At 50.5% G+C, this 27,585-nt stretch overlaps 1 protein-coding gene across 1 annotated transcript in view; it reads left to right on the top strand.

Moving 5' to 3' along the window:
- Positions 1–2,905: 2,905 nt before the first annotated feature.
- The window catches only part of LOC126533279 (uncharacterized), a 48,491-nt gene continuing 23,811 nt past the window's right edge, over positions 2,906–27,585 (top strand). The window contains exon 1 of the mRNA XM_050180541.3: positions 2,906–3,079. The gene's annotated coding sequence lies outside the window, so the exon portion shown is untranslated. The remainder of the gene's footprint in view (positions 3,080–27,585) is intronic.

Raw genomic sequence — 27,585 nt, 5'->3', positions numbered from 1 at the left:
AATAAATAAGCAAAAATTTTATTGATATCTTACTGCGATGCTGGAATAGCTTATTCACATTGCTGTGTTTAGAAGGCCTTCAGCCCAGTTAAAATAGTCAAAACACAACGCATAAGTTTCCCCCCTCTTCCCCCAGTAAAGGAAGCCTGGCGCCGCCCCTGAGTGCCGGACGTACACAACGGCGCCCGCGGTGTCAGCCTTCACACGTACCCGCAGGACAAGAAGCTGCGTGAAGCTTGGATCGCGAAGCTTAGAACCGGCATGTAGCTATTGGCCACAACTCGGGTGTGCAGCAAGCTCTTCCGCGAGAAAGATTTCTGCTACGGCGTCGGTTCTGCGATGTTCGGCGAGTGCAGCCGAAGGCGCGCACCGAGACGCTCGCCCGCACGCGCTACCCGGCTAATCTGCGAACTTGCTGATGACTCTGCCCAGGCGGCGGAAAAACCCGTCACCAGCATCGCAGCCTTGGTACGAACTGAGCAGTGCAAGAAGAGCTGTCCGCAAGCGAAGGTGCATAGGCCACAATTTCGGTTGTGTTGAGACACGGTTCCCTGAAAATCAAGGACCTGCAAAGCTTCTTCCGCCCATCCACGCTTCGCGAAGGGAGGAGCAGGGCGAAGTACGTGTACAATATACGTCTCATGGGTTTTTTCGGCGTGCTGCAACTCGCAAGTACAGAGAGTATCAGGTTTGTTTATAGGCATATCGGCATAAAAATCTAAGCATTTCAATTTGGTTCATATTGAAAATGCCATGAACACATGACTTAAGTAGCTCCTATATATTTGTGCATTTTATCGTAATGTTTTTTTCTCGCAATTATTAACAGAGTAAATCCTTCCATTGCCTTTTTCAGGGCAGCAAACAGAAAACGTTTTCCAAGGCAGCAAACAGCGTGCGAACACAACGAAAGTAAGCTTCCTACAGTGCCTACGCGCCGCATCTTTCTTTCTCGCAGGAGCTACAGCCTCGCTCAGTACCTTTGAACTTTTCGCAGACGCTTCAAGCAACACACGCGCACATATAGATGTAAATAAACGCGACATTTTTTGTACACATGCGCGTTACTTCGCAATTACTCGTCCAGTGCTCCTACAGCAACTTTATTGCTCACATGTGAAAGACGCAGTCGAGCAGGCTCACCACATTGCGAAACGTGCTTGTTGTATAGGCGCAAGGCATACAAAATACCGAAACTAGAAATGAGCTCGCGATACAACGATGCTCTAGAACAGGATTTTGAATTCATAAACGAACCAAAATGTTTGGTTAAACTGACCAGCCAAATCTCTCCGTTCCACTTGTTGAGTTAAGCGGAGGCGGACGTCTGTTAACAGGTGGAAATGTCGACGGCACATACACAGGATGGTTCGCAACTTTAGTCTCTTTCTGTTGCCATCGAAGTGGCGGCTGCAGATTCTTGAGTTTTCGCTTGGTTGCCGCGGTCCTCCGTCAGGGCTACGCAGCACAATTACAGCAGAACAAAATTATCGCGCTTTCTCACGCGAGCCGCTGTGTTGTGGGGAATGCAAGTAATTCGATTACCCAACACGTTGAACGGCCCGTATCCGGCGCTCTCGCCTTTCGCCTTCATACGATCGCGATGGAAATCGGTAAAACTGAACGTTGTTATTCAGTCCTTCACGTTCATGGCAATTTACAACATAACAGTAGCGTCAATTGCGGCGTTTCTTCGTAGCGCGCGGCGCTATCGAGGTTGCTGCCGTTTCCTCCATCTTCCATCAGCCAGCAAGCGCTTGGCAGTTCGGCCACAGAACACCTATTCGACGGCGCGTCCGACTAGCGGAGAAATTCATAGCTCTCTGTCTGGGTGTTAGATGCGCAAAACGCTCGCAATGTGGACCAAAATCTAGTTAAATCCTTGTTTCGCAGTCGCTAGCTGCATAGGCAACTTAGCAAGGGAGTCGGGCTTTGCACTACTCAATTACTGCCTCTTCGCACCGGCAGGTGGTGCTACGCGTCTTGCGAAACTCCGGAGTCTAACGTGGAATGGAAAGGGAACGGTATGAGAAGTACATTAAATAAGGGCGTGGAGTATGCGAATTTTTGTGTTGGCACCAAACAATGAATGCATACTGGATCAAGAAAAATAAGCAGCGGGAAACATGCTCGCCGAGAAGACCGATAAACATAGTGCGACGCAGCATGATAAATAATGGTATTGAATCGTCCAATACTTCAGAATAAAAAAAAGTGGATTGAATCGTCGCTACGGCGGATCACAAGTCGCCGAAGTCCCTAGATAGAACGATTATTTTTGAAGATAGTGTCCACTCAACAATGGTTGCTTTGTATTGTCAAATGCTCATATGCTGCGGCCTAAAGCTCACGGCACGGTGCGAAAACGCGCTCGCGGCGAAAGTACTGTGTGCGGACACGCATGGGGGGCAGACGCGCCGTCGATCACCCCGAACCCGTGCGATCGCAGCATTGAGGCTTCATTCTGCTGTGCTCCATTTGGTCATACAGACGGCCCACTATAAGAACATGTTTTACATAGTTAGCTCTCGGCCACTGTCGACCGTAAGAAGCCGGTGACTACATCGCGGCTACCGAGCGCAGTGGGCGTCCACAGATCTGTAAACCATTCTGCGCTTTCTGTTTGCCCACTGTTATTATTTTGACAGTAAAAAACTTCCTTCGTTTTGAGAGTATAACTGTAGAAATGTCCAGGAGGGCTCCCGCGAGTTTTTTTTTATTGAGCGCCGACAGCCAAACCTATGAGGAGCTTCCGACAGATGGCGACGAAGTCCGCTCATTTGCAAGTGGCTCTGCTCGCACTCTGAGACGGGCATTCCCTGCAGTGCACGAGACTCCCAAGTTCACCGCAAGAAGGCGAAGAGTCAGCAGGGGAGAGGAGGAAGGAGGCGCGACGCCTGCTACGCCACTCGTCCCGTGACCCCGGCAGGCCGAGTTCTCCCCGCTCGTCGTGGGTGCGTCGCCACGGTTCTTGTAGAAACGTCCGTTCTTCGATTTCCGGCCGGACGACCTTCGACGAGGAGTGGCCCTCGGTTTTCTTTTTCGTCGAAAGAACCCACCTGCGCTTTCAGGTTCAGAGGTGAGAAACGCTACTCGCGCGAGGGTCGTTAGGTCAGGTAGCAAGTTGGAAAAAGTTCAGGTCACTAGCCAAGTAAAAAATTTTCTTTCGGCCTTCGACTACCGTCGCAGCAGTACTCTCCCCGACGTCACATGGTCTCCTCGTGTAACATCGCATGCGGGGCACGTGGGTGTGACAGCGTGCGCAGCAGCGTGCTCCGGTGCCAGGCATGTTTGCTGCAAGTTGCCGCTTCGCCTCCGAGTCGTAGGTCACGTGTTCTGATTTCCGTTTCTCGCCAAGCCGGCTGCGAGATACCAGCGAGTTCATTCCGGTCACGAGGACGGCGTGTTCGGAGACATACAGTCGCCCACAAAGGCTTACGCGGCACAGGGTTTGCGGATAGAAACTCTCGTGCTCAAATTCACAACTTGAGCGTGTAGTAGCCTCTGCGATTTGCACGCAGTAATTTATTAAATTAGACCCTCCATGCCTTAACAAAGCACATTCGCCACGGAGCCTGCGTCCCGAAAACTTTTGTGACTGACTGTACTATGTGTATATTGTGACTATACTATGTGTAATTTATATTGAGGTTATAGTGGACGTGTTTTCACACTCAAAAGGAAAGAACAGACCGGACAGGTAGAGAGGATAGACGAAGACGAAATGCTACTCAGTGTGGTAAAAATAAGTGAAATAGACGCGACTGCTTTCAACATGAAGCACCGTGGTTGGCTTGTGCTGTCGATTGGGCCAAGTGTTTGCTAACCCGTCCGCACACACTGTTGGTGTATTCTCGTCACTGGCTGACAACACGTGGACAGCATGGCGAGGGTGAAGCCACACCATCGGCGATAGATAAACCCCGTTCATGAACTTTGCTATAATTATGCTGAAAAAATTATTGTGGGTGTATGTGCGTAATATGCATTTTCGAGCTCAGTGTGGCCTTGAAAGCTCCGCAGGGCGCCTTCAGGCTTGTTGCAATGCATAACCAATTCGCAACTTTCACGTACGGTGGCGCCGTCGTGCGGCGGCGGCCGGAAACAATCGAAAGATTATACTCGCCGCTGGCTGCCGCCCGTTCGGGTAGCGTATTGGTGTTATGTACGCTTTTCCTTCACTTTTGGTTGATGTTTTAACGCGTTCAAAGCTCCCGTGGGATCCTGAAGGACACTTAACATGCTCAGAATGAGCAAACATAGAAGTAACCGTATTTGCTGCGTGCCGCAATGGGTGCCGAGAGGTAGTTATGCGGTGAGGTGAGCCTTCACTCATTCCCACCGGCTGCGTCCATGAGGAAGAAATTGATTATTAAGCTGCGGATTGGCAAAGCTGTCACAGAAGCGATGAAGGTTTGCAGTGCAGACTTCATGCCGGAGGACTTTTTTTGGAATACGACAGATGAGTGACGATTCCGAGCACTTAAAATTGCGAATAGACGCACCTCCATAAAGACACAGAGATACAGGGAAAGAAATAATGCGCAAGTGAAATGTGTTGTAGGGTGATTGTTGCTTGCGTTCTTGCCACTCACGCCTTTGCGTTGGAGCGCAAACATTCTCCGTGAAGCCTTGTACCTGCTTCAAAATTTCTTGTTCTCGTTCATGCATTCGTGCTCTGCAACGCCGGCTTGACATTCCACCATTTTGGAACACAGAGATTAGTTTCTCATTTGTGCATCGAAGCAAAGTGACGCAGGCGTAGAGGGACCTGGAATTCGTACCTCGTCTGCCACTTCGATGCGCGGCTGTAACGTGTGCACAGGCGCGCATGACTGCACTCGTAAGGTAACAAATCCTAGTCCAACAAACGTTAAACTACTGTGCAGCGTTCGCGTCGCGAACCCTCAGCTGATCTGCGTGCATATTATTTTGTAAAGATAACTGGAAGAATGAAGCGAGCATTACCGCGGACCCGTAAATATCGGCTATGTATTGCTCAAGACGCGGTAGGACTCACGCAGGATGTAAAACTACCGCAAGAGTGTAGCTTGCACAGCACGCATAAAGCGCAATAACCAAATTACAAGGGTGAACGGTTATCGTATTAGCTCGCAAAAGCGGTCAGATATGGTTTTTTGTTTACTTCTCGTGTTCAACATCCAGCTTTGTGAACACAGGCAGGCATAACTAGACAAATTTTCGCACACAAAACGCTGCTTTTCACGCCGTCGATGTAAAGGACTTCGGTCGCGCGACACCAGGAAGGTTTCTTTTTTCTCGGCACGGCGGCTTATTCAAGCGGTCTAAGTAAGAACTTGCAGAGAGCACCACACCGTATAAAAGTTCATGGTACCCGTTCAAAGAGGTCAAATTAATAGACTAGCAAATAGAAAGCACGCTCACTTCAATTAATAACACCGTCGCGGCAAAACTGAAACCACAGCTCGTGTGATTTGCTTCGAATCCGCGAAGTTTGTATGCAAATGCTTTCAACAGTCACGGACGTCGACGTGCACGCTTTTATGCCGCCACACACAAGATCACCAGTGTTTAGGACTTCCTCGTCTTCATGCAGGCTTCGAATCCAGCGTTCTGCTCGCCCAATGTGAGCCATTACGCTGGCTAACGACAGCGGGCGTGTAAATTGAAGAGAAATTTCAACATGACGACGCGAAACAACATGCCACTGAGCAAGACGACCGCAGCACTGCACCGACTGCTCTAGTTCTTAATCTCTCGGACAGCCATGTTGGATTTAAGGTGGCGCCCCCTATAGGCCGTGAAAGTTGCGAATATAGCATGGAGCGCTGTGGTGTGTACTGAGCGCAGCTGTGTACTCTCGTCAATATCATGCCACAAAAGCTCAGTGGGGAACTTTTTTTCTGCAGAAGCCGTACAGCAATGAAAGGTGCTGTTTCCCACATGCATAAAAAACGAGCTCGTCTTCAAGCGCTCTTAATGAAAGGTGGCATCGCTTGGCCAAAGCCACGGAGAAAGAAGTATTTGAGGAATGCCAGACCATGACAGCGCGCGCGGGCAAGTCACGGTTGGGTGAGGAGGAAATGCAGTTTTCGCCGCAACATGACAGATGACGCGTCGGGCGCGTTGCCGTCGTTCTTCCATGGACGCGATGCACAGAAATCGCGACATGCTCTCATATATTGCAAGTTTTCTCAGATTTCTTTCTGTCAATAAATAAAAGTGGCGGACATTTTAGCCTAATTACATTTCGTACTGCGCTTGAAACGAGCTACTAGCAGTAATCCCGGAGCCGGCGCTCGCATGTGGTGCACGAGTAGGCGACCTTGGGAGGAAAAGCTTTCAGTTTGGACGTGCAGGCTGTCGCGGTTTCTTTCGCCGTCTGCAGGCCTCACTCTCGCGGGCTTCCGCATTGCGCCGGCGCAACAAAGAACCGTCTACGAGGTGTTGGCCGGCGGCGCTAGCTCCTCATACTTTGCGCCCTTTCCACGCAGCAACAAACGCTTTCCATCCGTGCTTTTTCCAGGACGGGGCGGAAATGTGTCGTGCCCTACGTCAGCGATGGCTACGCATCCTGCAAGAAAACGATAAACGGTGGGATCAAGAGCTCAAGACTCGTGGCTATGTTTGGGAGAAGTAATTCTCGGAGAGTGACATAGGGAGGCGGCGGTATTATGGCGAGCTTGGCGGCGAAAAGTCCTCATAGACAAACCTAAACGGCCTGCAGTCCTGTTACATGGCGCCGTGCCGTCAATATTTCCGCACTGTGCCAGTTGCTTGCCTTCTGTTCACAGAAGGAGACAGCCAACCGGCTCTGTTTTGAAGTGCGCAAAGCATGCAAATACGGAGACTTGGGTTGTTGAAGATACGAACATGCACACAGATTTGGGGGGGGGGGGGGGGGGTGAAAGAAATGAGACGGTGTGTTCTCTCGCCTACAACGTTTGTCATCGCTTTCAATCCCGCTTTTTTTTTTTAATGTGCCTTATATATTTAGCATCCCAGAAAAGTACATCATGCAGCTAATTGCTCTGCAAGTGACGCATTCATTTTGACAATTTTTCAAGGCATTTGGAGCCGGCGAAGAGGCGCAAGGAACACACCCATTCGTGCCTAAAGCGCTAGTGGTGAACTCGAAAGCATGGTCGCCACCGAGCGACCTCGAAGCGACAAGCCTCCTCGGCGATCCGACCAGGGCGCGTCAGCCTCGTGCCCGACGCCGTGACTCGAACGGGACGCCCGAGCGAGCGCTGTTTCGCCTCCCGGCCAACGTTGCCGACGCGCGTTTTTTTACTGAAGCAAGAGGGCAAGTTGGGCCAGTTGGTTGGGATTCATAGTAAGGTTCGTTACAAGCGCAACACAAGACAAGGACAAAAGAAGGTATAAAACTACAGCGCCGTGTCGTCGTTTTATACCTTCCTTTGTCCTTGTCTTGTGTTGCGCTGTAACGAACCTTACTATGAATCTTTGTACTTGTTTGGCGTTCTTACGCTCTGCTCAGCAGCGGAGCGTCGCTGCCGTCTTTCGCTAGCGAGGGTGGTCGAGTGCGCGCCCTCTCTCGCGCGTGCATCGAGGCATCGTAGCATCGCTCTTTCCAAGATGGCTGCCTCCAGTGACATCTTCAGCTATACTTCAGCCACGCCTTTATGTTCGTCTGCGCAGCCCAGGCCACAAAAGCAACTTCGCATAGGCCGATACCTATGTTTGCTACAAGAAGTTGCAAATGCTGACCCATTTGAAAACCCCGCAGCGTGGGAGGCCGTCCGTTGGCTAGCGTTGGCGTCAGGAAGGATTGGATGCGGAATGCAAGCGCGCTGGCTATCGCATGGAATTCCCCAAGACGGCGCTTTATTTTCCACTAGCCGAAATGGACTGGTAACGCATAACAAGCGCATGTATAGACATTTCATGAACAAATAAGTTATATATATTACTTTATAAAAGTCATCAATTGGTGTATTTTTTTTTTCATTACCGTGACTTTGGCCAGAAGGCGCTGCAACTAGAGTGCGTTGAGTGGGAAGGGATGAGGAGCGAGGAGAAAGTTGATATCAACAAGGGACTGAGGCAGTGGTGCCCCTTATCCCCACTCCTGTTTATGATGTACATGGTGAGGATGGAGAGGGCGCTAGAAGGAAGTAATATCGGGTTTACTCCCTCATACAAACGGGCAGGTACAGTAGTAGAGCAGCAGCTTCCAGGTTTATTTTATGCGGACGACATTGTGTTGCTAGCTAACAAGCAAAGTGATTTGCAACGTCTGGCTAATATCTGTGGACAGGAAGGCGAGAATTTACGTTTGAAACTTAGCGCTAGAAAATAAGGTGTTATGGTATTCAATAAAAACAGTGAACAGGCACTGGCAATGTAGGGCCAGGAAATACCTCTGGTAAAAGAATATAAATACCTTGGCATATAGATAAACGAAGGCAATAGATATATGGAACGACAGGAAAAAACAATAACAGTAAAGGGGAAGTGAAATGCAGCCATAATGAAACACAGCTCTATGGTGGTACAATAGGTGCTGTTAGATACGGACCCTTTTCCTGGCATCACTCGAGTTCCCCGACCACATCCAATCGCCGTCGCACTCCAATTAGGGTGCGCAGAAGCGCGTCTACCACGTTCCCGGATCTGTCAGTTGGCGACCCCCACCTCGTGCATTGTCTCCGCCCCCTGCTTGACTCTTCCCGAAAGTGCAACGGGAGCCTGGCACGCTTCCAGGTAATCTTGGTCCCGAGCAAAGCTGTTTTGCAGCTCTAAAACGTCGTTCGAAGAACAACCCGTCTCCTCCAGCTGGCCGCTTGCAGACCGTGAGGCAACGCCGGTGACAAGTCACCCGACCGACAGTTTAGCCCTTTGAGCGACCCCGTCTAAAGCCCCTCCATCCACGCTGGTCGGCGCGTGGATGGAGGGGCTTTAACCCCATCTGCCGAATGTGACGACACTTGCACGGGCGCCTACCATAGGAGGAAAATGACGACACCTGAGCGGGCTCGACGATTGGCCGAAAATGACATGACCCCGACAGACCGAAGAGGTTAAAAGCGGGAGACAGGGAGAAGAGCCAGGCATTCCTTCCTCCATTCATTTTCTCGTTCTTCTTGCCACGGGCCGCAGCGTCCGATCTGCTGCCGATCGTCAATGACTTTATGACTGTTAATTACTTTGCGTTATTACTGTAAATAATGTAAATAAACCTGCAGTTTCATCTCAAAATCCTTCTCAACGTCGGCCAACTCCCGTACTCAACGGCAAGATCCAATAGTGCGAGGTGCTCCGGGGTATGTGGAAAAGTGTAATGCTTCCAGGACTTACTTTTGGAAATGCGGTTGTTTGCTTGAAATCAGGGGTGCAATCAGGACTCGATGGGAACCAAAGGTCAGTGGGACGCCTCGTATTGGGCGCTCATGGGAAGACTACAAATGAAGCTGTGCAGGGTGACATGGGCTGGACAAGTTTTGAAGTGAGGCTAGCTCAGTAAAATTCATCATGAAGAACGACTGAGGAATATGGAAGAAAGTAAATGGGCTGGGAGAGTGTTGAGATATTTGTGCAGGAAGAACTAGGAAGCTTACCAGCAAGCATGCGGCATGCAGGGTGAGCAACACGGCAACAAAGAACGTCAAGCGGAAAGTCAGAGAGGCTGAAATAATCTCGTGGGTGGCGGCAGTGGAAAAGAAACCTGCGATGAGTAACTACTTAAAGGGAAGGTGAAGAGCCTGCCGAATTCAATAAGACGCTCATATACGGATGCGGGAACCTTATAAACCAAGCTTGTAAAATTTTGGGCGGGATTTTTCCCTTAGGAGCGACGTAATCGCCGGTTAAAATTGCGCTGTCGCTCCGCCCCCCGTCGAGTGCCGCGCTCTGCTGCTGACGCTGCGAGCGGAGACCGGAAACCGCGGCGTAGTGACGTCAGCACTGATGTTCCGTTCCTTCGCAGACTCCGCGACCGTGCCTGACGGCGCTTGTTTCTGCGTGCGTGCCGTCATATTCTGCTTCTCGACCCTGCGTGGCAGCTGACGTGCGCAGCATCAATTGAAGTGGTGGGCCGATCATGCCGGTGTTCTGTGCAGCCTATGGTTGTACGAACACAAGCGGCCGCGACGATGTTCCATTGCTTCCCGCAAGACAAGAAGCTTGCAGCTAAGTGAGAGGCTGCTGCGAATCGAAATAATTTCAAGTGCTCAAGGACAACAGTGCTGTGCCCTAACAACTTCCGTGACGACGATTACTACCAGAGTTTATCAATAATGCACGAATGAATGAGAGTACGAGTTGCTGCTAGCAGGCTCTCTAAACGCAGCGCGAGAAGGTCGGGGCAACGAACGCACAAAGGCGGGACGGGTGCGGGCGGACGGATGGTAACTGGTCTTGGAAGACCTTATTAATACACGAACACGCGCCTATAAAGCGAGGTAATCGAAGGAAGAAGAAGCATGTGCTCGCTGCGGTAAAGCCAGGGAAACTACGGAGCATGTTATAAAAGCAAGGGCTTGGTGGCACAACACACCGCCCCGTTCCAAAGGTGGCCGCTCATAACATCCATCCATCGAGCTGAGAAAGTGGAAGCAGTGCAAGGCGACACGGGGTGGTCGAGCTTTGAAGCGCGGGCCCGGACATTTCACGTGCGCCCGCTCTTCGTGCAGCGGAATATTTGACAGCCACGCGCCTTGGTACGGCGTGGGTGCCGGCCGAGGAGCGACGCGGCTGGCAACGCGGGCACAACACGAGCGTACGGCGACCGCCTGGGAAGCGCGAGGCCACTCGTGAAAATGTGTGCCAGTGCTGCGCGTGGTGCCGCGCGTGCAGACGAAAGGGATGGCGAACACAAGCCTCGAAGTTGCATTGTGTTTCTGGTTTCGCCTTGGGAACAGAAGGCAGTGGAGCGATGAGTTCTGAAGCACAGTTTTCCTGGTTTCGCAAGGTTGCAAAATGCAAGTGAATTGATTATAAATAAAAACTGTGCAGCAGTAGGGTGATCGTTGGTTTCAGCAGATTGCGTGACAATGCTAAACAAATCTTCTAGTGTGCGCTGGCTCAAATTTGCATAAGTACGTACTTGAAGACAATGCTACCGAGATATGATAAAGAACACCACGCAGCAGCCCTCCTGGAGATTTCTGTAAGATCTCTCAAAACGAGGCAAGTTTTTATTGTCAAAATAGTAATCTTCGGCAAACCGAAAGCACAGAATCGATTACAGACGCTGTCGCTTTACCGTACAATGACCGCCACTGCGTGCGGTCGCCGCGATGGAGTCACCCGAATAGGCTTCTTGCGTGGAAGGTAGGCAAACGCTGAGAGCAAACTATGTGAAATATGTTCTTATAGTGGGCTGTCTATATAACCGAATGGAGCTCAACAGAATGAAGCCTCAATGCAGCGATCGCACGGGTTCGCAGCGACCGACTGCGCGTCTGCATGCATTTCCGCGCACAATGTTTTGCTTTCGCTGCGAGCGCGTTTTCGCACCGTGCCGTGTTAGGCCGCATAATGTGAGCGTACACAAGCAATCATTGTTGCGTGCACGTTACTAGTGCTGTTCAAAAATAATTTCGTGCCGTCGCGACGATTCAATCTTTCTTTTTTCTTCTCAATTATTATATGTTTCAATATCATTATTTCTCATGTTGCGCCGCACGGTGTGTTTATCGGTCTTCTCAGCATGCGATTTCCCGCTGCTTCTTTTTCGTAATCCAGTACATTAATTCATAACACAAACTTGACCATGTGCCATGCCTTTATTTAATGTGTTTCTTATCGCTCCCTTTCCATTCCAGTGAACTTGCCAGTGTCTAGCTTCAACAAGTTCATAGACCAAATAAAGCGTCATGACACTAGCCGGGCAGCGGGCGCGGGCGAGCGTCGCAGTGCGCGTTTTCTGCTACTCACCGAACATCGCGCAGTCCCGGCGCCGTAGCAGAAATGTTCCTCGCGCTTGTGCTTGCTGCATACTCGAGTTGTAGCCGATGGCTGTCTGCCGGTTCTAAGTTTCGCCAGCCAAGCTTCACGCAGCTCCTTGCCCTGCGGCTACGTGTGAATGAGGCTGACACCGGGCTCCGTTGCCTACGTCTGGCACTGCGGCACCGAGCAGTAGCCTATACCATGCTGCACGCCTTCAAAAGCAGCCACTACCTATTATAGCGCTTTCAAATGATGTCAAGCTGACGCCCAAGGCGGTAAAACCTCACCACTAGTTTAATCAGAACTGCAGCCCAGGTGGGACTTTAAACTTTCGTTTGCAGTTCGCCATAGAATAGAGTTCGCTTCGGCGCTTCTGAAGCCGCCAACGCGGCCGCTGTGTCCACGTGATTCCTCATGCCACGTCACGCCGATGGTGGCGCCAGCTTTTCCAGTGGTGGAGCTAGCCCCCAGTAGTCGAAATAAAACGTGCCCGCCGCTCTGCTGTGGGCAACCCGGGGCGGAGCGGACTGCACGTACGCGCAACTCAATTGTCAAGCTGCCACGAGCAACTTTTCCCCAAACGTGCCTTCGTAGCCTGTGCCAGTTTATAAACGGCAACTGCAAAATTTACATAGGCAAGCCGTCCATAAGTAAGTCAAAGGGACGTGTGCAATGCGTTAACTGATTTTTACCTCGTGGAGTTATCGTGTCAACACACCTCGACAGATCACTTCCTTTATTTGCTATAAAATTGGTTTCACTGTGGCCGTGAAATGGCCCAGTCCAGCTGCTTCGGCCAACATTTAACCATTCTTCAGGTTTGGTCTCGTTTGCTTTCTACGATGGCGCGTGCTCACAGCGGGGCCGACATTTGGATCGCGAACACAGTAGAGCTGGCAAAATTGAATAAGAATAACGTATGCGTAACTTAAGAAAATATCCCTGAAACAACTCTAAATTCCTCCATGGCTGAACAAAAATTTCTGTGCCAGTGCCCAAGAGAGGAGGCTCCACTAGAAAGAATATGCAAAATGGAAAAAATTTATACCAAGTTGCCCGAACGTTGAGTCTAAAATGTTTTTCCTTAAAGGAGAAAAAAGGCAGCGGAATAAGAAAACAATGATCGTCTCCACAGATCACAGGGGAGGGCGCCAGACCAGCCGCGTGACGATAAAAGTTGGCGTTCGACAACGTAATGGGTAAAAATCGGGTAGCCAATACTATTTTATTCATGGGTGAAAACCTCTCCACCGAACTAAGTAGCCACGCAATGTAATCTGCAGCTAACAGTTTGAACGCTTGTCAAATTATAACAGCTCAGGACTATTGTAGCAGAACGGTACCCACGCTGTTATAGATCGTCGCGTATGTTTAATTGCTCCGCAACTTAGAACTAAAGGATAATAATGATATGTCACATTAGTGAATGGAATTTTCAGAAATACACAACTGACCTTTATAAGAGTGAACTGTTGGGCCGGTTGGTTAACCGACATAATAAACGAGTTTTGCGCAAGGACCATGCACACAAGAAAGGAGACAGCATGGGCGCTTAATTGCTTTAACTGTTTAATGAGCATCCTACACACACGTATAGCCCTCCCAGACCCCGAGCGCACGCGTACAAGGCATCAAGTAAGTTTGAGTAAAAAAACACGTCATCTGAGTAAGCGTGAAATAAATTTCTGCTCGGCCTCGCACAGAAAAACAGATGTGTCACCGACACCATTCAAACCATCTTTCTAATGTAGAAAACTTCCAGAGTATCACGTGCCGTTTGTTGCCTACCTCTACCCAAAATCCTCACTTCTCGGAACCGTGGAATACAATTGGTGCAAGCCCTGAAGTGTTATACTACCCGTTCAGAATCATTATTTTCTATACCTTTTGTATGTTCTCCGACGATCATTGTGCAGGCTCAAACACGCGCTGCGTGCCCCGTCCGCCACAGCGCCAGCAGAAAGTCCGGCCGTGCCGACTTCACTACGTTTCCCAGAACCGCTTTCCACGTAGAAGACACCACCACGTCTCACTAAAGAGACCGCGCGAGCGCGAAAACAAACACCAGAAACTAGCGCCTAGCGTGTGCCTTACGCACAAGACATCGCCCAAGCATGCCGACTGGCCATAGATGGCGCCACTGCGTACGCAATATGATTGCGCCCATGAAAAAACGCTCTACAGAATGCTTCGCGCCCATACACAAACATCGCCGATTCGAAGAGCGGATCAGTTACGCTTGCACGTCAAAAAAAAAAAAAAAAAAACATGCTATGTGAACAAACAGTTGCCCTTGCTGATACGTAAAAAAAAATTGAATTAGGGAGTTTTACGTGCCAAAACCACAATCTGATTATGAGGCACGCGTAGAGAACTCTGGAAATTTTGACCACCTGGGGTTCTTTAACGTGCACCTAAATCTGAGTACGCGGGTGTTTTCGCATCTCGGCCCCCTCGAAATGCGGCCGCCGTGGCCGGGATTCGATCCCACGACGTCGTGCTTAGCAGCCCAACACCATAGCCACGGCAGATATTGATACTTGAACAACTTTCTGCACAAACGAACATTCAAGCATGTCAAATTCAGTCAAAAGCAACCACAGGTCGAACTGCGGAGGCAAAGAGAATAAATTCTGGAGGACGCTTTAAGAGTGGAGCGCGTTCAAAGATCCCGACTACTTCCCGACTACTTCCCGACAACCGCAGCTTATGTACCCGTAATGCTTTCCTGGAAACGCTGGCGGCGAGCGCTGTGCACGAAGCCGAGCTTTCTGGTTCTTCTTTTTGTTTGCCCCCCACGGCGGGCACCGCTGCTGCCGCGAGCGCCATCTGGATGGTGTTGCAAAGAACCAAGACGGCAGCTGGAAACCGTAAAGGTTCTGAAGCACTTTGAGAAGTTCAATTAGTTCAGTAACATCTATATATGCGCCAGCCGAAGGGCCTGCGTGGTTCGGGATTATTTTTCTACATCGCCGCCGGCGCCAACACCGGAGTTTCTGCGACACGGGACCCTCGACGCTGTCGCGTTAAAAAGCCAAAAGCCGCCGCCACTTTTTTGTCAAAAAGGGGGCGGCGTTTATTTCAGGTCTGCGCTACATCTCGTCCAAGCACCGAAGGCCTCCGGTTGCCTCCAATTTTTCTCGGCACACACTTGTGCACAAAATGGAATAGAAGAACCAAAGCTTTGGACAGATTTTGTCCCAACTGCAGCGCGGTCAGCTACCTGCCAACCCTCCCGATTCGCCCTGGAGACTCCCGATTTTTGACTGAACTTTCCGATTGTACGATCACTGTCTTATCTCTCCCGAAAAGTGGTCTCTGTTTGCGCAATAATGGTTTTTGCGAAACCGGCACCGTGGAATCTATAGCCACATCGTAATCAGATCACCAACAACGGCCGCACTAGTACCATCGGTATCATCGACTAAGCAGCCGGCTACGGTGCCTAGTAAGCCGACCAAAGCCAGAGCCAATGTAGCTGTTGCATCCTCCATGCTGTAGATTGTTGCTGCTGCTTGCGTGTTTGATTAGTATTGGCTAGGCCTTGTTGTGTGGTGCACCGTGTAAAGTTAGAATCCTCGTGTGCTTGATGCCATGGCGCTATCAAAGCCCTAGAAAAGGTATGTGTAGAAGTTTTTGCGATCTTATACTTCCGAATTTCTGTGCTTTTTGACATCAAGAAAAAGAGAACATTTTGCATTTTGTACAACGTGTGTATGCGACGTCGGCGTGTCTCACGGTGGCAAAGGTGACTTGAAACTGCACGTTTCCACTGCGAAGCATCAAAGCTATGTTCGCACCTCTGAGCAGCAAGACAACATAGTGAACTTCCTCCGGAACAACTGCGACGACAGTGTCATACTTGTGGAGTGCCTGTTCACGGGATTCCTCGTCGAACACAACCTACCCCTTAGTGTCAGCGACCACGTTGGGCCTCTTCTATGGAATGTTTCTGAAATGCGACGAGGCGAAGCGTTATGGATGTCGACGCAACTCTGAAGAATGCGGAGGTGGCCAACCTGAAATTTATTTCACAGGCATCGCTCTCGAGTCTTCGTTTATTCAGTTTCCCTCAGCTGCTGCCCCGAGATTCCAACGAATCTGCTGAAGACGCTTTAGCTGCTCTCGAAGCTGAGCTTGCCACACTACAGGCGTAGTCTTCCAACGGACATTCTGAATGAACAAAGTTGGGACGTGCAGTGGTCTATGGTTGGAAAAAGGAAAAACACTGATGGAAAACATGTTTCACCGAATTGCTGAGGTGATGCTGGATTTACTCGTGATACCGCATAGCAACGCAGAGTGTGAGAGAATTTTCAGCGTGGCGTGAAAAAGTAGGACTGAATTCCGCTCATAAATGTGCAACACAACCCTCCAACACCTGCTGCTAGTGAAGGGACGTCAATCTGGACCATGTTTTGAGCAAAGCTACTCAGACAAATTTTGGAAGTGAGCAAAGCCTGCTACTGCAAGGTCCCTGCAAAAGGACTCAACGAACACTGCCTGAAAGTTTGAACGAATCCCCCCGCCCCGGTCCCACCGGAAGTTGAAACAGTGAATGCACCCCCCCCCCCCCGTTGGCGCGCGCATAAAAAGTCTCACAATTTTTTATCTCGCCAGGTTGGCAGGTATGCTCGGTGTCGGAGACAATGACGGCTCGATTTTGGTCACGCGAACATAGCCGATTGATCACGTTAAAAGATTCGTCGCGAATACAGCTTTAATCGATTAATAGAAATGTAAATCGATCAATTGCCCTGCCCTACACTATATCCAAGTCACTCCGAAAACCTAACAAAATCAGCTTATTTATGACCACACAGTCATATGCGGACATTCTAACATGCGACGTAACATCGCTAGTGATGTCATTTATGTACACTATAAACAGAAGGGGAACCCTGGGTAACACTAGAGGTTGCAGAACTGTCATTGAGAACTGTTGCCTAGAAGAGAGGCTCTCTACATATCCATGCAATTTCATTAGCTTATTGTAAGAGTTGGGGTCGGGCATGAATTAAGTGGTAGCTGGCCCATGCCGTCGTCCGACTCATCGAGAACGAGGAATATGGGATTTATTTACAATATCTACGTGAAGGATGGAGAACGTTACATTTCGTCAGTCTAGCATGACTGAAAGAGAATGCACACCAAGCAGCCTTAAACGGCTGCTTAAAAACACTCTGTCCTCCTTAGATCCCTAGGTGAGGGAAAATTGCCGTTCAACCTTCGACCAATGGGAGCGTCCAAGGGCATCGTAGCCGACCCGCCTTTGAGGGGGGAGGGTTCACACATTCACTTCCGCACTTTGGTTTCACTGAACAAACCGAGTAGAGAGGGTTCTTGTAAACAAGGGTCTTGACCCGAGCAGGCGCCTCTTGATACGAGAGCTGACCCCGCGGTCAGTAGCCGCCGCGTCTGTCCATTGACTATGACGACCTCTGGGGCCCGTGGGAAAGCACCGCAAAACATTCCCTTCCAGGAGTTCCCCCGCTCCAAGCAAACCGTGAAGGCGACAGTGAATCGACTAACAATACTCGGCCCGCCGAACGTGGCTAGACATGCCGGCGCCGTCGGGCTGTTGAGGTGGCGCATTGTTGTGTTTACAAAGCGAGTCGTCGCAGCGGGCTGGGAAGGGTTTGGAGGTCGCTTCTCCGAAGATCGCCAGCCCCCGCAGGCCGATCGTAACAATATATGTTAAAACGTGCAATTTACCGGAGACTTGTTTTTGCTTCATATATAATGGAGAGAGGGAGAGAGAAAGGTGCCGGAGCTAAGTAAAGGGGTCTCGCAAGGCAACTTATATCCGAAAGTTTTAGCATACCGCGACCTCTATACCGTTACCACTTGTCCTTAAAGCTCTCTATACTGCGTTAAGAAGCTCCCATTTGTCAAATGGTATAGGTGGAGCAAAATATAAATGCTCACAACCGCTGAACTGACCCGAATTAACATTGCCGCATTTACAAGGAAAACACAAACAAAAATCTAGTGACTGTATAACGCAGATTGGCCATTTATGGACTCAAAATCTCTCTTTTTTAAGCAAAGATGCACGACATTCCCGACGCCTTCGTACTAATCCTTTGTTTCACGTGTGCAGGAACAACCGAAGGTCGCAAGACCGGCGAACAGAGAATTATAGATAGAGTTAGCACAACTGCGACCAAAAGGTATGGGATAAGAAAATTGACGAAAGGAACAGGACAAGCTCGAGCTCGAGTGAACGACAGTCGTCTGCTCGCCTCGGAACGCGCAGTGAAACATGCCTGCAACAGTTCCACGAATGATTTTATACAAAAAGAGGCCGTCGATGCGCCTAGAGCTAAGTGACGCAAACGTAGAATCCACACTGGAAAAGTTGTTGGTACGCATGTTTGTGTATATTCGTAACTTTTAAAGGAGTGCTGACACAAAAATTTCAAGTCGAGATAACTTGTGAGATCGATTTAGTTGGTCACACACACATCGTCTAAAATATCAGCGGCGAATATCGCTTAGAATATATTTAAAATCAACTTAAAAGTACGTACGCGCAGCCAATCGCAAAACAGAGAACCTTGCGACATTGACATCACGCGGCATTGTAAATAGCCAAGAAAGCGCTACGTCATGTGGCTACGTCACGAATTTTCGTTGGCTGCCATGCGGCTTACATGTGCTCTTCTCCTTGTTGTTTGTTCTAGCTGTTGTAGTGGGACGCTCTCCGTGTCGCTGCAACTGCAGTTTTTGTCGTGTTCATCGGGATATTTCCCACACTATCAGCTTGACTGCGCTGCCACAACGTTCAACGCCGATTTGTTGTGTCTTACCATTGATCGTGGCCGATGCGAGGGTTTTGTTGTGGTTCGTCCTCGCCATCGCCGGCCTCCATATCTGAGTCGCTAAGTGATTGGCCACGTCTAAAGCGCGAGACACATGGTGCGATTTTCTGTGCGATCTGTCGTACGGCGCGTCGTGTGCGACTTGCCGCATGCGGCGATTCGGGACACATGGTACGAATGAGCGAGCGGCGGGTAGCTCCGCCCAGAACCGGCGCCCCTGTGTGGAAGTTCGGAATGCTGCGTAACTTCGAACAGAAAGTGAAAGCAACCGTATTTGCGCAGCTATCTTGTTTGAAACAAACGATGACAATATAAACACGTCTATGCGAGCACTGTAGACGTGTTTCCGCAAGGCCGCGTTAGCAGTATCGGATCCGTTGACAGCCGCCGATGGCAAGAAGCCGGCAGGCTTAGCTCGCCGGCTCCATAACGAAACGCCTATGTTAGTCGGCACAACGTGTACACACTTATGTCACGCTTAAATTGCATCACTTGATTTCATTGGCGCCGACAGGAGCGAACGAGCATGCCAGGCGAGCTTGCGATCGCTCGGAGACGATGTAGGCCTAGCTCGCCGGCCGTCTATCCGAGGCCGATGGTCCTTGCGATGCGTCCGCAGCTCGTAATAAAGCGCCTAAATTCGTCAGCACAATCAATGCCTGAACATTTATGTTTCTCGTAAGTGGAAATACGGTTAGTTTTCCTGGTGCCGTTAGTAGCGATGAGTAAACACGCCAGTCAGGCGAGCCGCTTCGTATACAGACGATTGCTGGCGTGTCTGCGCTTACCGCGTCCGAGTAGAAATCACACCAACGATTTACTATTTCGCACAACGTTTTATAACTCGCACTCTTTCGAGGTCACTTTATTCTAGAAGTTATTTCGTGTCAGAAACAAATTGTAGCCGATTTATGTGCCGCCGTCAGCGGCGAAAGAGGCCCGCGTTTCGACCAGGGAGAGAAAAATAAACGGACATAATCAGAGCGGCGAGGCGCCCGCTCGCCGGCCCCGCCCCGCCGGGTGTACCACGTGGCCATGACGTTCACGCTACCGGCGTTGTCATTGGCTGCGGTCGTCCGACCGATGCGGCAGTCGCACGACAATATTCAGCAAGTAGGTCGCGCACGCTGGCTGCGCGTCAGAGCATACGTCATGGCTTTTTGCGAACACGAGACCACTTTGTTTACATTCCCGTTTCTCCTGTCTCGTTGCTCTCTGGAACCGAAACTTGGACTGGTCGCTACAAAAAAGACTGCAAATAATTACCTGTTGCGCTCTGAAGTAAATGAGGTCTCGTGCCGTGATTACTAGGTCATTTACTTATTAAAGTAGAAAAACCCACGGGGATTTTTTTTGTCAGTACTCCTTTAACGCTATTTGAATCGCTCGTGCCGTTCCACACCGCGCGGTAACGGAATACACACGGATGTGAACAACTCGAGGAAGGGCACCGAGCGTGGCAGGCCTCGTCTGGCTAGCGGCGCGCTTGGAGTGGCCGGAGATCAACTTGCTCTTGGAAAACACGCCTAGATTACAGCTTGTTTCAACGGAATAACGAACGACGAAATTACGTTAAATAAGTCTGGCTTTATATTAATTCAATGGGAGTCTAGAACGAGGATGCAACCGACTGCCGGGCGCGGCAGTCCTCGGTGCCGCCGTCTTCTGGATCGCTGCGGCAGGCGGTCTCCGCGCGAACTATCGCAGCTTCGCACTTGGAGCAACGAAACGGCGACTCTCGCAAATCCGCTGTGGCGAAAACTCGTTGGCCCGTGGGACACGCATCGGCGGGAGTTCGGCTTCCTCGATTTTACTGCACCACGTTGGCGCTCGGTGCTGGTTTCTCGCCGCGACCACCTCTGTCTACAACGGTCCGCGCAACGGGTCACTGGGCTGAAAGGTGGCCCCGCAGCTTCTCTCTCTCCCGGCGAGCGGGAGACGAGGAACTCGCTTCTCTCGTTCGCAGAGCTCGCAGCGGCTGCGTCGCCTCTTCCGCTTCTGGCGGCCGAGCCGCGCTGCTGCTAAAGGACCTCCGTTTATCAAAGCTGTGCTGACAAAAAAAAAGCAGTTAGAAAATAGGAGACGTAAGGCAGAGGCGCACAGAGGTTAACCTTGCAGAGTATAACACATTCGGTTGGCTACGCTGCACTGGGGGCCAGGGTAGAAGATTAGGCAGGAGTGTTCGGCTAATCGCAATTCAGAGGAGACCAGCCTTTTCCGTCGTCCCTTTGTCTCTGCAGCTCTTTTCATTTTTTTTTTTCGGCGCTGGAACGTGTCTTTGAGAAAAGAAGAAGAGACCGTTGTGAAAACAAATTGTCCGCACGAGCTTCAGAAAAGAAACTGACCGTCCGCGTTCTACCATAAAGCCCCGATTAAAAAAAAAAGAAGAAACGCACACCGGCGCTTGTAGAGCAGCTCGGACTAAAGTCATTAGTTATCATGCGTGTATATATATAATCATTCTTATGAATAAGCAACCATCTCATAGCCAACGCCTGCGTTGTTTTATATGTCATTGTTTTTCTGAATGTTGAGACAACAAAAAAATTCACAGACAATTGCAACACTCCCTAACGCGAAATCCGAGCGCAGCTCTATGCGTGTTTTCCTTTCGCGATGTACATACTGGCTGGCGTGGACAATCTTCCTCGTGCGGCACGTTGCAAGCGGAGCCACGTATGGCGCGACTGCGTCGCTACCGGGGGAGAGGCAGCGCGTGGGACTGCGAAAAGCGGTCACACGGAAAAGACAAACAAGTACACGTGTCAATATCAACCTCGGAACAAGAAGTGGCGGGGCCAATTCGTCGCATGACCACGCTCACACTAAATGGTCGCCCCCATGCTGTGTACGCGGAGACTGGCGAAGAGGCCCATCGGAGGAGTGGCGCACGGGATACCAGCCAGCACATCCACTCGTAGCCAGCTTGCGGGTGAGAGCGCAAGGGGTGGAAATAATACACGCAGCTATGATGGGGGACACGAAGAGTGCAGCGATCACCTTCAGTGGCCCGCCTCTCCCGCGCTTTGTGCATTACTGCGGGGGAGAACTAACCAGTCACCCGTGTCGAGCAACGGTGCAAGACCTGCCACAGCAAGGGACATCGTATGGATGTGCGTCCCCAACCAGACACTCGTGTCTGCCGCATATGCGGAACGAGCGACCCGCCGGACGGTGTGCGCCAGAGTGTACCTCGTGCAGGGGGGGGGGGGGGGGGGGGTGAACAGGCGACCACCGCAGCTGTGCACAGCGAACACCCGTCAGGCAACTGAGAAGGCGCAGCCCAAAGCGTAGGGCGATCCGGTGGTTTACATACGCGGAATCGAAGATTAGCGGCAAAGCGAAGCCGACAAAGGACTCCGTCACCCAACGATCGAAGCACGCTCCAAGACACAGAGATCAAGGTCCAGGCCTCGAGCGACAGTCCGATACATCAAGCAGGCGGATCACAGCTGTCCAGTCCAGCCACCGCGGAACCGGCGGGACAGGCCACCTACGAACACGCAGGTAAGCTGGGCAAGGGTCGTGGCTCCCATGACCACCCCACTAACACAAAGTGAGCAATATCAGAGATAAATCGCAGAAAATAAGCAGCTTAAATCCAGTCTTGCCGAACTACAGGCCGAACTCGCAGCATCTGGCCACTGGGGGGACCCAAAGCCAGAACCACACGAAACTAACCAACACTAACGCAAACAGACGCAACACAACACGGGGCGCAGCACTCGCAGAGACGACACACAGAAACCCAGCTCGAACTTCGCGGCGATATGAAATCGACGAGTGCATCAAAGGGGTCAAAAATCACGGAAACAGGGAAGCCCCGGAGGCCGCGAACCCGACTTCCGGATCTCAAGGACACGGAGACGAATTTTGAGACGATGGCTAAGCACAACGCACGCAGTCAAGAGAATCTCAAGTTGGGGCAGTGGAAATGCGGTTTCCTTCACAACAAAGAAGCTGCGGTGACACGATTCATGGAAGCACCAGATCTCATGTGCTTGCAAGAAGCAGGCAAACCGAAACGCTCAATAAGAGGATACACACTCCACAGAAACACCAATCAGACGGGAACGGCAATATTGGCTAGAAGGGATATCGAGGTGAACACTGAAACTATACCGGAAATACCACATCGCATAGCCACGGTATGGCCGATAAAGCGAGGTCGCTAGAAGAACATCGTAGTAAATGTATACAGCTTGCCACGAGACCACAAGGCGGACTTCTCACCCATTGTCTTACACATCATCACATCATGAACATCGCGAAACGAGGAGACAGAGTAGTATCGCTAGGGGATTTAAACGCCTGGCATACAGTGGGACCACGGGGAAGGGACACGGTCAAAGGTATCAGCCTACTGAAGGCAACTCAGACTTACGATCTGATCCTCGTCAAGTAGCCTGACTCGCCCACTAGACTGGCACATAGCGTAGCAAGAGACACGGCTCCTGACCTCACCTTCGTAAGCGATGAACTCGGGCTAACCTAGACGAGACGCTGCAGTGGGGAGCGACCATTCAGTGCTGGGCAGGGTCGAAGATACGTGCATACACTTCGCGTTTTTTTTTTACCTGCCAAAACCGATTATGAGGCACGCCGTAGTGGAGGACTCCGGAAATTTCGACCACCTGGGGTTCTTTAACCTAAATTTAAGTACACGGGTGTTTTCGCCCCCATCGAAATGCGGCCGCCGTAGCAGGGATTCGATCCCGCGAGTTCATGCTTAGCAGCCCAACACCATAGCCACTAAGCAATCACGGCGGGTTTGGGGTAATCATGATACGTCTGGCAAGACGTGTACAGTATCTGTATTTCCGATACATGAAGGAATGTATCTTGTATCTGAAGATACAAAATATTGCTATCGCAACATCACCGTGCGAAGCTATATAAACGTTGGCTGAACTTCGCTTGTCAAGCTGATATTGCTGCCACTAAGCCACCTTAATTTCCACAGGCACTGAATTTTCTGTTGTCTGACCTACCATACTTCATGCTTAAATGTCATAGCTATTAGTGGTGCCGCCTGTATAGTGGTTCTGCGTATTCACTGTGATTGTGTGATACTGAACCGCCTTATTCTACTTCGATATATATCTTTTTTCTTTGCTCACCCTTAAATTTCTTACTGTTACAAATCAGCGTGTAATCGGAGCTATAAGTGGCAATGGCGTGAATAGCAGCGTTATCCTGCGAGCCTTTGTGCCACTACAATACGTATGAAAGTTCTTGGCCTGCACAAGTTCTCTCGTAGAAGAAAAATTGTAAAAGGATTGCACGCTAATGAATACGTCGCTAACGAACGCTTTGCGCCAGCAGACAAGTGGGGCATTGCAGCTGCTCGTTGTAGGCCCGATGCGTCAGTACCAGCGTTGTTGTTGCTGTGCACCTGTCCGGCGCTCCGGTATCGCGTCAACGGTAGTACGTTCACACACGAGGTGAAACTCCACAGAGGTATTTGTGACATCGTACAGAGGCTTCTTATTGACGTTCTTGCAATGAGATGACGACCCCCTAGCTGGTCGGTAAGCAGGGCAGCGACTCCCATCAATTACAAAAGCGACAAGCAAACAACCGCTGACAGCGCAGCGTATAAAGAACGTTCATGTTAAGCAGCTAAAGCAACGCCAATGAAATGTTTCGGAATGACAACATTAAACTTTAAGCAAAAAAGACAAATAATTTGAGACACTAACAGAGGTTTCATTCAAGTGAAAAAAGGTTGGTCGGAGATTTCTTAATTTTCAAGCAAAGATTTTTCTGCATACGCGTTTGCTGCTATACATTATATAGATCTATAACATAACACATCTGCCAATGTATCGAAGTATCTTAAGATACAAATAGGAAGTATGTATCGGATACAATAATTGCCGTGGCATCTTGTATCTGTATCTCAAATACTTATTGCCAAAGTATCTTGTATCGTATCACGATACAATTGCAAAGTATCTTTGCCCAGCCCTGCGACCATTACATTCTCAGTGTTTCCATTCAAACGGCAAAAAAATAAACATCCGGTGGGCACGGCACGTCTGATAGACTGGAAGAAATTTAGGGAATGCCAAACTGAGGCCCCTAACACGAAACGAGATTTCATTGACGGGCTGTCTACGGGACGCGGAGCCACCAGACAATGTGTAACTACGCAGGAAAACCCAGTGATCGACAGCCACCTGAGCCACCTTTGGGAAGCCTTACCACAAGGTACAACCGAAAGCACATCGAGCGCGTTGCACAGCTCATACTCGGGCTAAAGCCCCTCCATCCACGCGCCACCGCCGCTTTCTTAAGTAGCGACAACCGCCTTTTCCCCTCACAACAAATCCGGTTCCGGCATTTCCGGTTCCGGCATTTCCGGTTCCGGCATGTCCGGTTTTAAGATTTCCGGTTCCGGCTTCCTGGAGTTGCGCTGCGAGAATTTCCACTGTGATTGCAGACGATGGTGAGACGCCCGTGCTTAGCAACCGGTGCTAATTTGAGTAGCTCGCTCTAGCCATTCCACCAAGCGTCATTCGTGTGCATCTACGTGCTTGTTTGCGTACGCTGCGCCCGCACGCTTTGCCTGTTGTCCCCTTTCTCTGACAAAGTGTGGAGAGCCATGGGCTGGGGCACAACACACGAACATAATTCGCCGTACACATCTGCTCGCGTCACAACACTAACACAATTCGCCGTACACCTTTGCACGCGTTACAACACGCACGCACGCACCAATTCACTGCACACCTCCACTCATACCGCACAAGAAAAGCACACTTGTTTTCACCATGTCACTGAATGCCCTCCATGCAAATTTGAACTTGTTATATTTCATAGCTTCACGTCATTGCAGTTCTTCACGCAGTGCACGCACTTGGGACGTTCGTTACCTTCGATCTGCCGTACGAGACAAGTTCAACCTCAGAATCAACAGCATAAACTCTATGCGTCTGCCGTACAAATTGGCGTCGCGAACTCCTTCACTAAAGTCCCTCCATACGTGCTGGCTGGAGGGGATGTATGCTTCAAAACAAGAAGAATTCAAAGGGGACAAGCTGTTGTATTCCGCTGAAGTAGTAGTTTGCGGTCGCTGTTTTCCAAATGCACGAAAAACGGGAGCGGTCTCCAAGCACCCAGGCACTACAATCCACTGTACGTTGTCTCTCGTGGCACAACCCGTCGCAGGTTGACGCGAAGCAGCGAACACGACCAGATCGCCGATTACAATAGGCGGTGGTTCTTGGATGGAATCGTATTAACAGTTTCAACCGCAGCTAGTGCAATTAAAGCCTCTCCGTAGACGCGAAAGTAAACAACGCTAAAGGCATAGCGTCACTTCCACTCGGAACAGGAAGCTGAAGCTACGTAAGTTCCGCTTGACGCCGGAAGCTGAGGGTGTGAGTGGGAGAGGAGCGTGGAGGAGGAGGGTAGGTTGGCGGTACTTAACCTGGTCGGCGGTGGCGCGTGGATGTAGGGCTTTAACTCGGGCAAGAGCTGTGCACCACGCGTACTGGGTCCGCGACTCACGCTGCGGCTCGAAGGAAACGTGGGCTCTTCGTGGTGCCCCTGCATGTAGCCATGCGGAGACCCCGGGGCGCAGGCCTATTGCACCAACTCCAACACACGTACCACCGCACCAAGTTGCACAGCTAACCCCGCCCTTGACGAACCGATATCGCTTGCAGAAGTATACGTTGCATTCAATAGGAACAACAACTCTTCAATGACACGGTTTGGAAAGTAGGAGGGTCCATGTCACCTGAATGAAAAGAGGCTGAGATCATTCTGATACCCAAGCCGGGAAACCAAAATCGCTCCAGAACCTCCGACCAATCTCGTTAACCTCCTGCCTCGGAAAGCTTTTCGAAAAAAGTAACCCAAACATGGCTAGGGAGATACGTAGAAGACAGCTCCTACCAAATTCGATGTACAGTTTCCGACATGGGTTTCCACGCAGGACGTCTTCCTCCTCCTTCGGCACAATGTTCTTAACCCACAACCCAGAAGCATGGGCAGAATCCTGCTTACCTTGGACCTGCAGAAAGCCTTTGACAACATATCCCATGACGCGATACTCACCGGCCTACGAGAGGTAGGCTGTGGGTAGAGGACCTACAGTTACGTGCCGAGTTTTCTCAACAACACAACTGTGTCCATGTATAGGCTGGGCCACCTAAGATCGGACAAGATTCACGTGGCAGCACAAGGGTATCTCTGCTCTGCCCTCTACTTTTCCACATAGGGATGAGGACCTATAGCGTCGGGGCAAGACGTGGAGCAGCCATCCGTGCGGTCACCCACCCCTATACGGGCACAGACAAGACACTCTACGAAAAGCGATCAACATAATTATAACGAACCCGCGAGCAGGGCAGGCATGATGCGCACCGGAAAAATTTATACAAAGCAGGCCTAAAAAACACCCGGTGGACACGCTCCCCCATCCTCAATCTGGAGATGAACGGTAGCCAGGTGAAACAAGTGCAGGAGGAGCTTAAGGTGCTAGGAATGCCAATACAGGGGTCGGACAGCGTATCGCCAACGCTAGGCAAACACGCTGCCAAGAGCGTAACAAGACTCGTGAGGAGAATCGCCCGCAGTAAGGACGGTACGATGGACCGGCAGACTGGCCTTCATCGTCGGCCGCATTACGTACGCTCTGGCATACCAGCTTTCTCGCAAATTTGAAGTAGAGCAGGTCAGCGTGCTCATACGCGCTGCCTACGTGGCTGCACTCGGCCTGCCCAACTATACTGGCACAGAACGCCTGGGGAGTCTGGGTATTTACAATACACACGATGAACAAGTCGCGGCAGCCTTGACCGCGCAGAAGGTAGAGCTTTACTACAAAGACTCGACTACCCCTCGGCACCCCAAT

This window comes from Dermacentor andersoni, chromosome 7, assembly GCF_023375885.2.
Source record: "Dermacentor andersoni chromosome 7, qqDerAnde1_hic_scaffold, whole genome shotgun sequence".
In the NCBI taxonomy this organism is placed as follows: domain Eukaryota; kingdom Metazoa; phylum Arthropoda; class Arachnida; order Ixodida; family Ixodidae; genus Dermacentor; species Dermacentor andersoni.
Note: the sequence above shows the minus strand (reverse complement) of the source record. Positions and strands in the feature narration are given on the sequence as shown.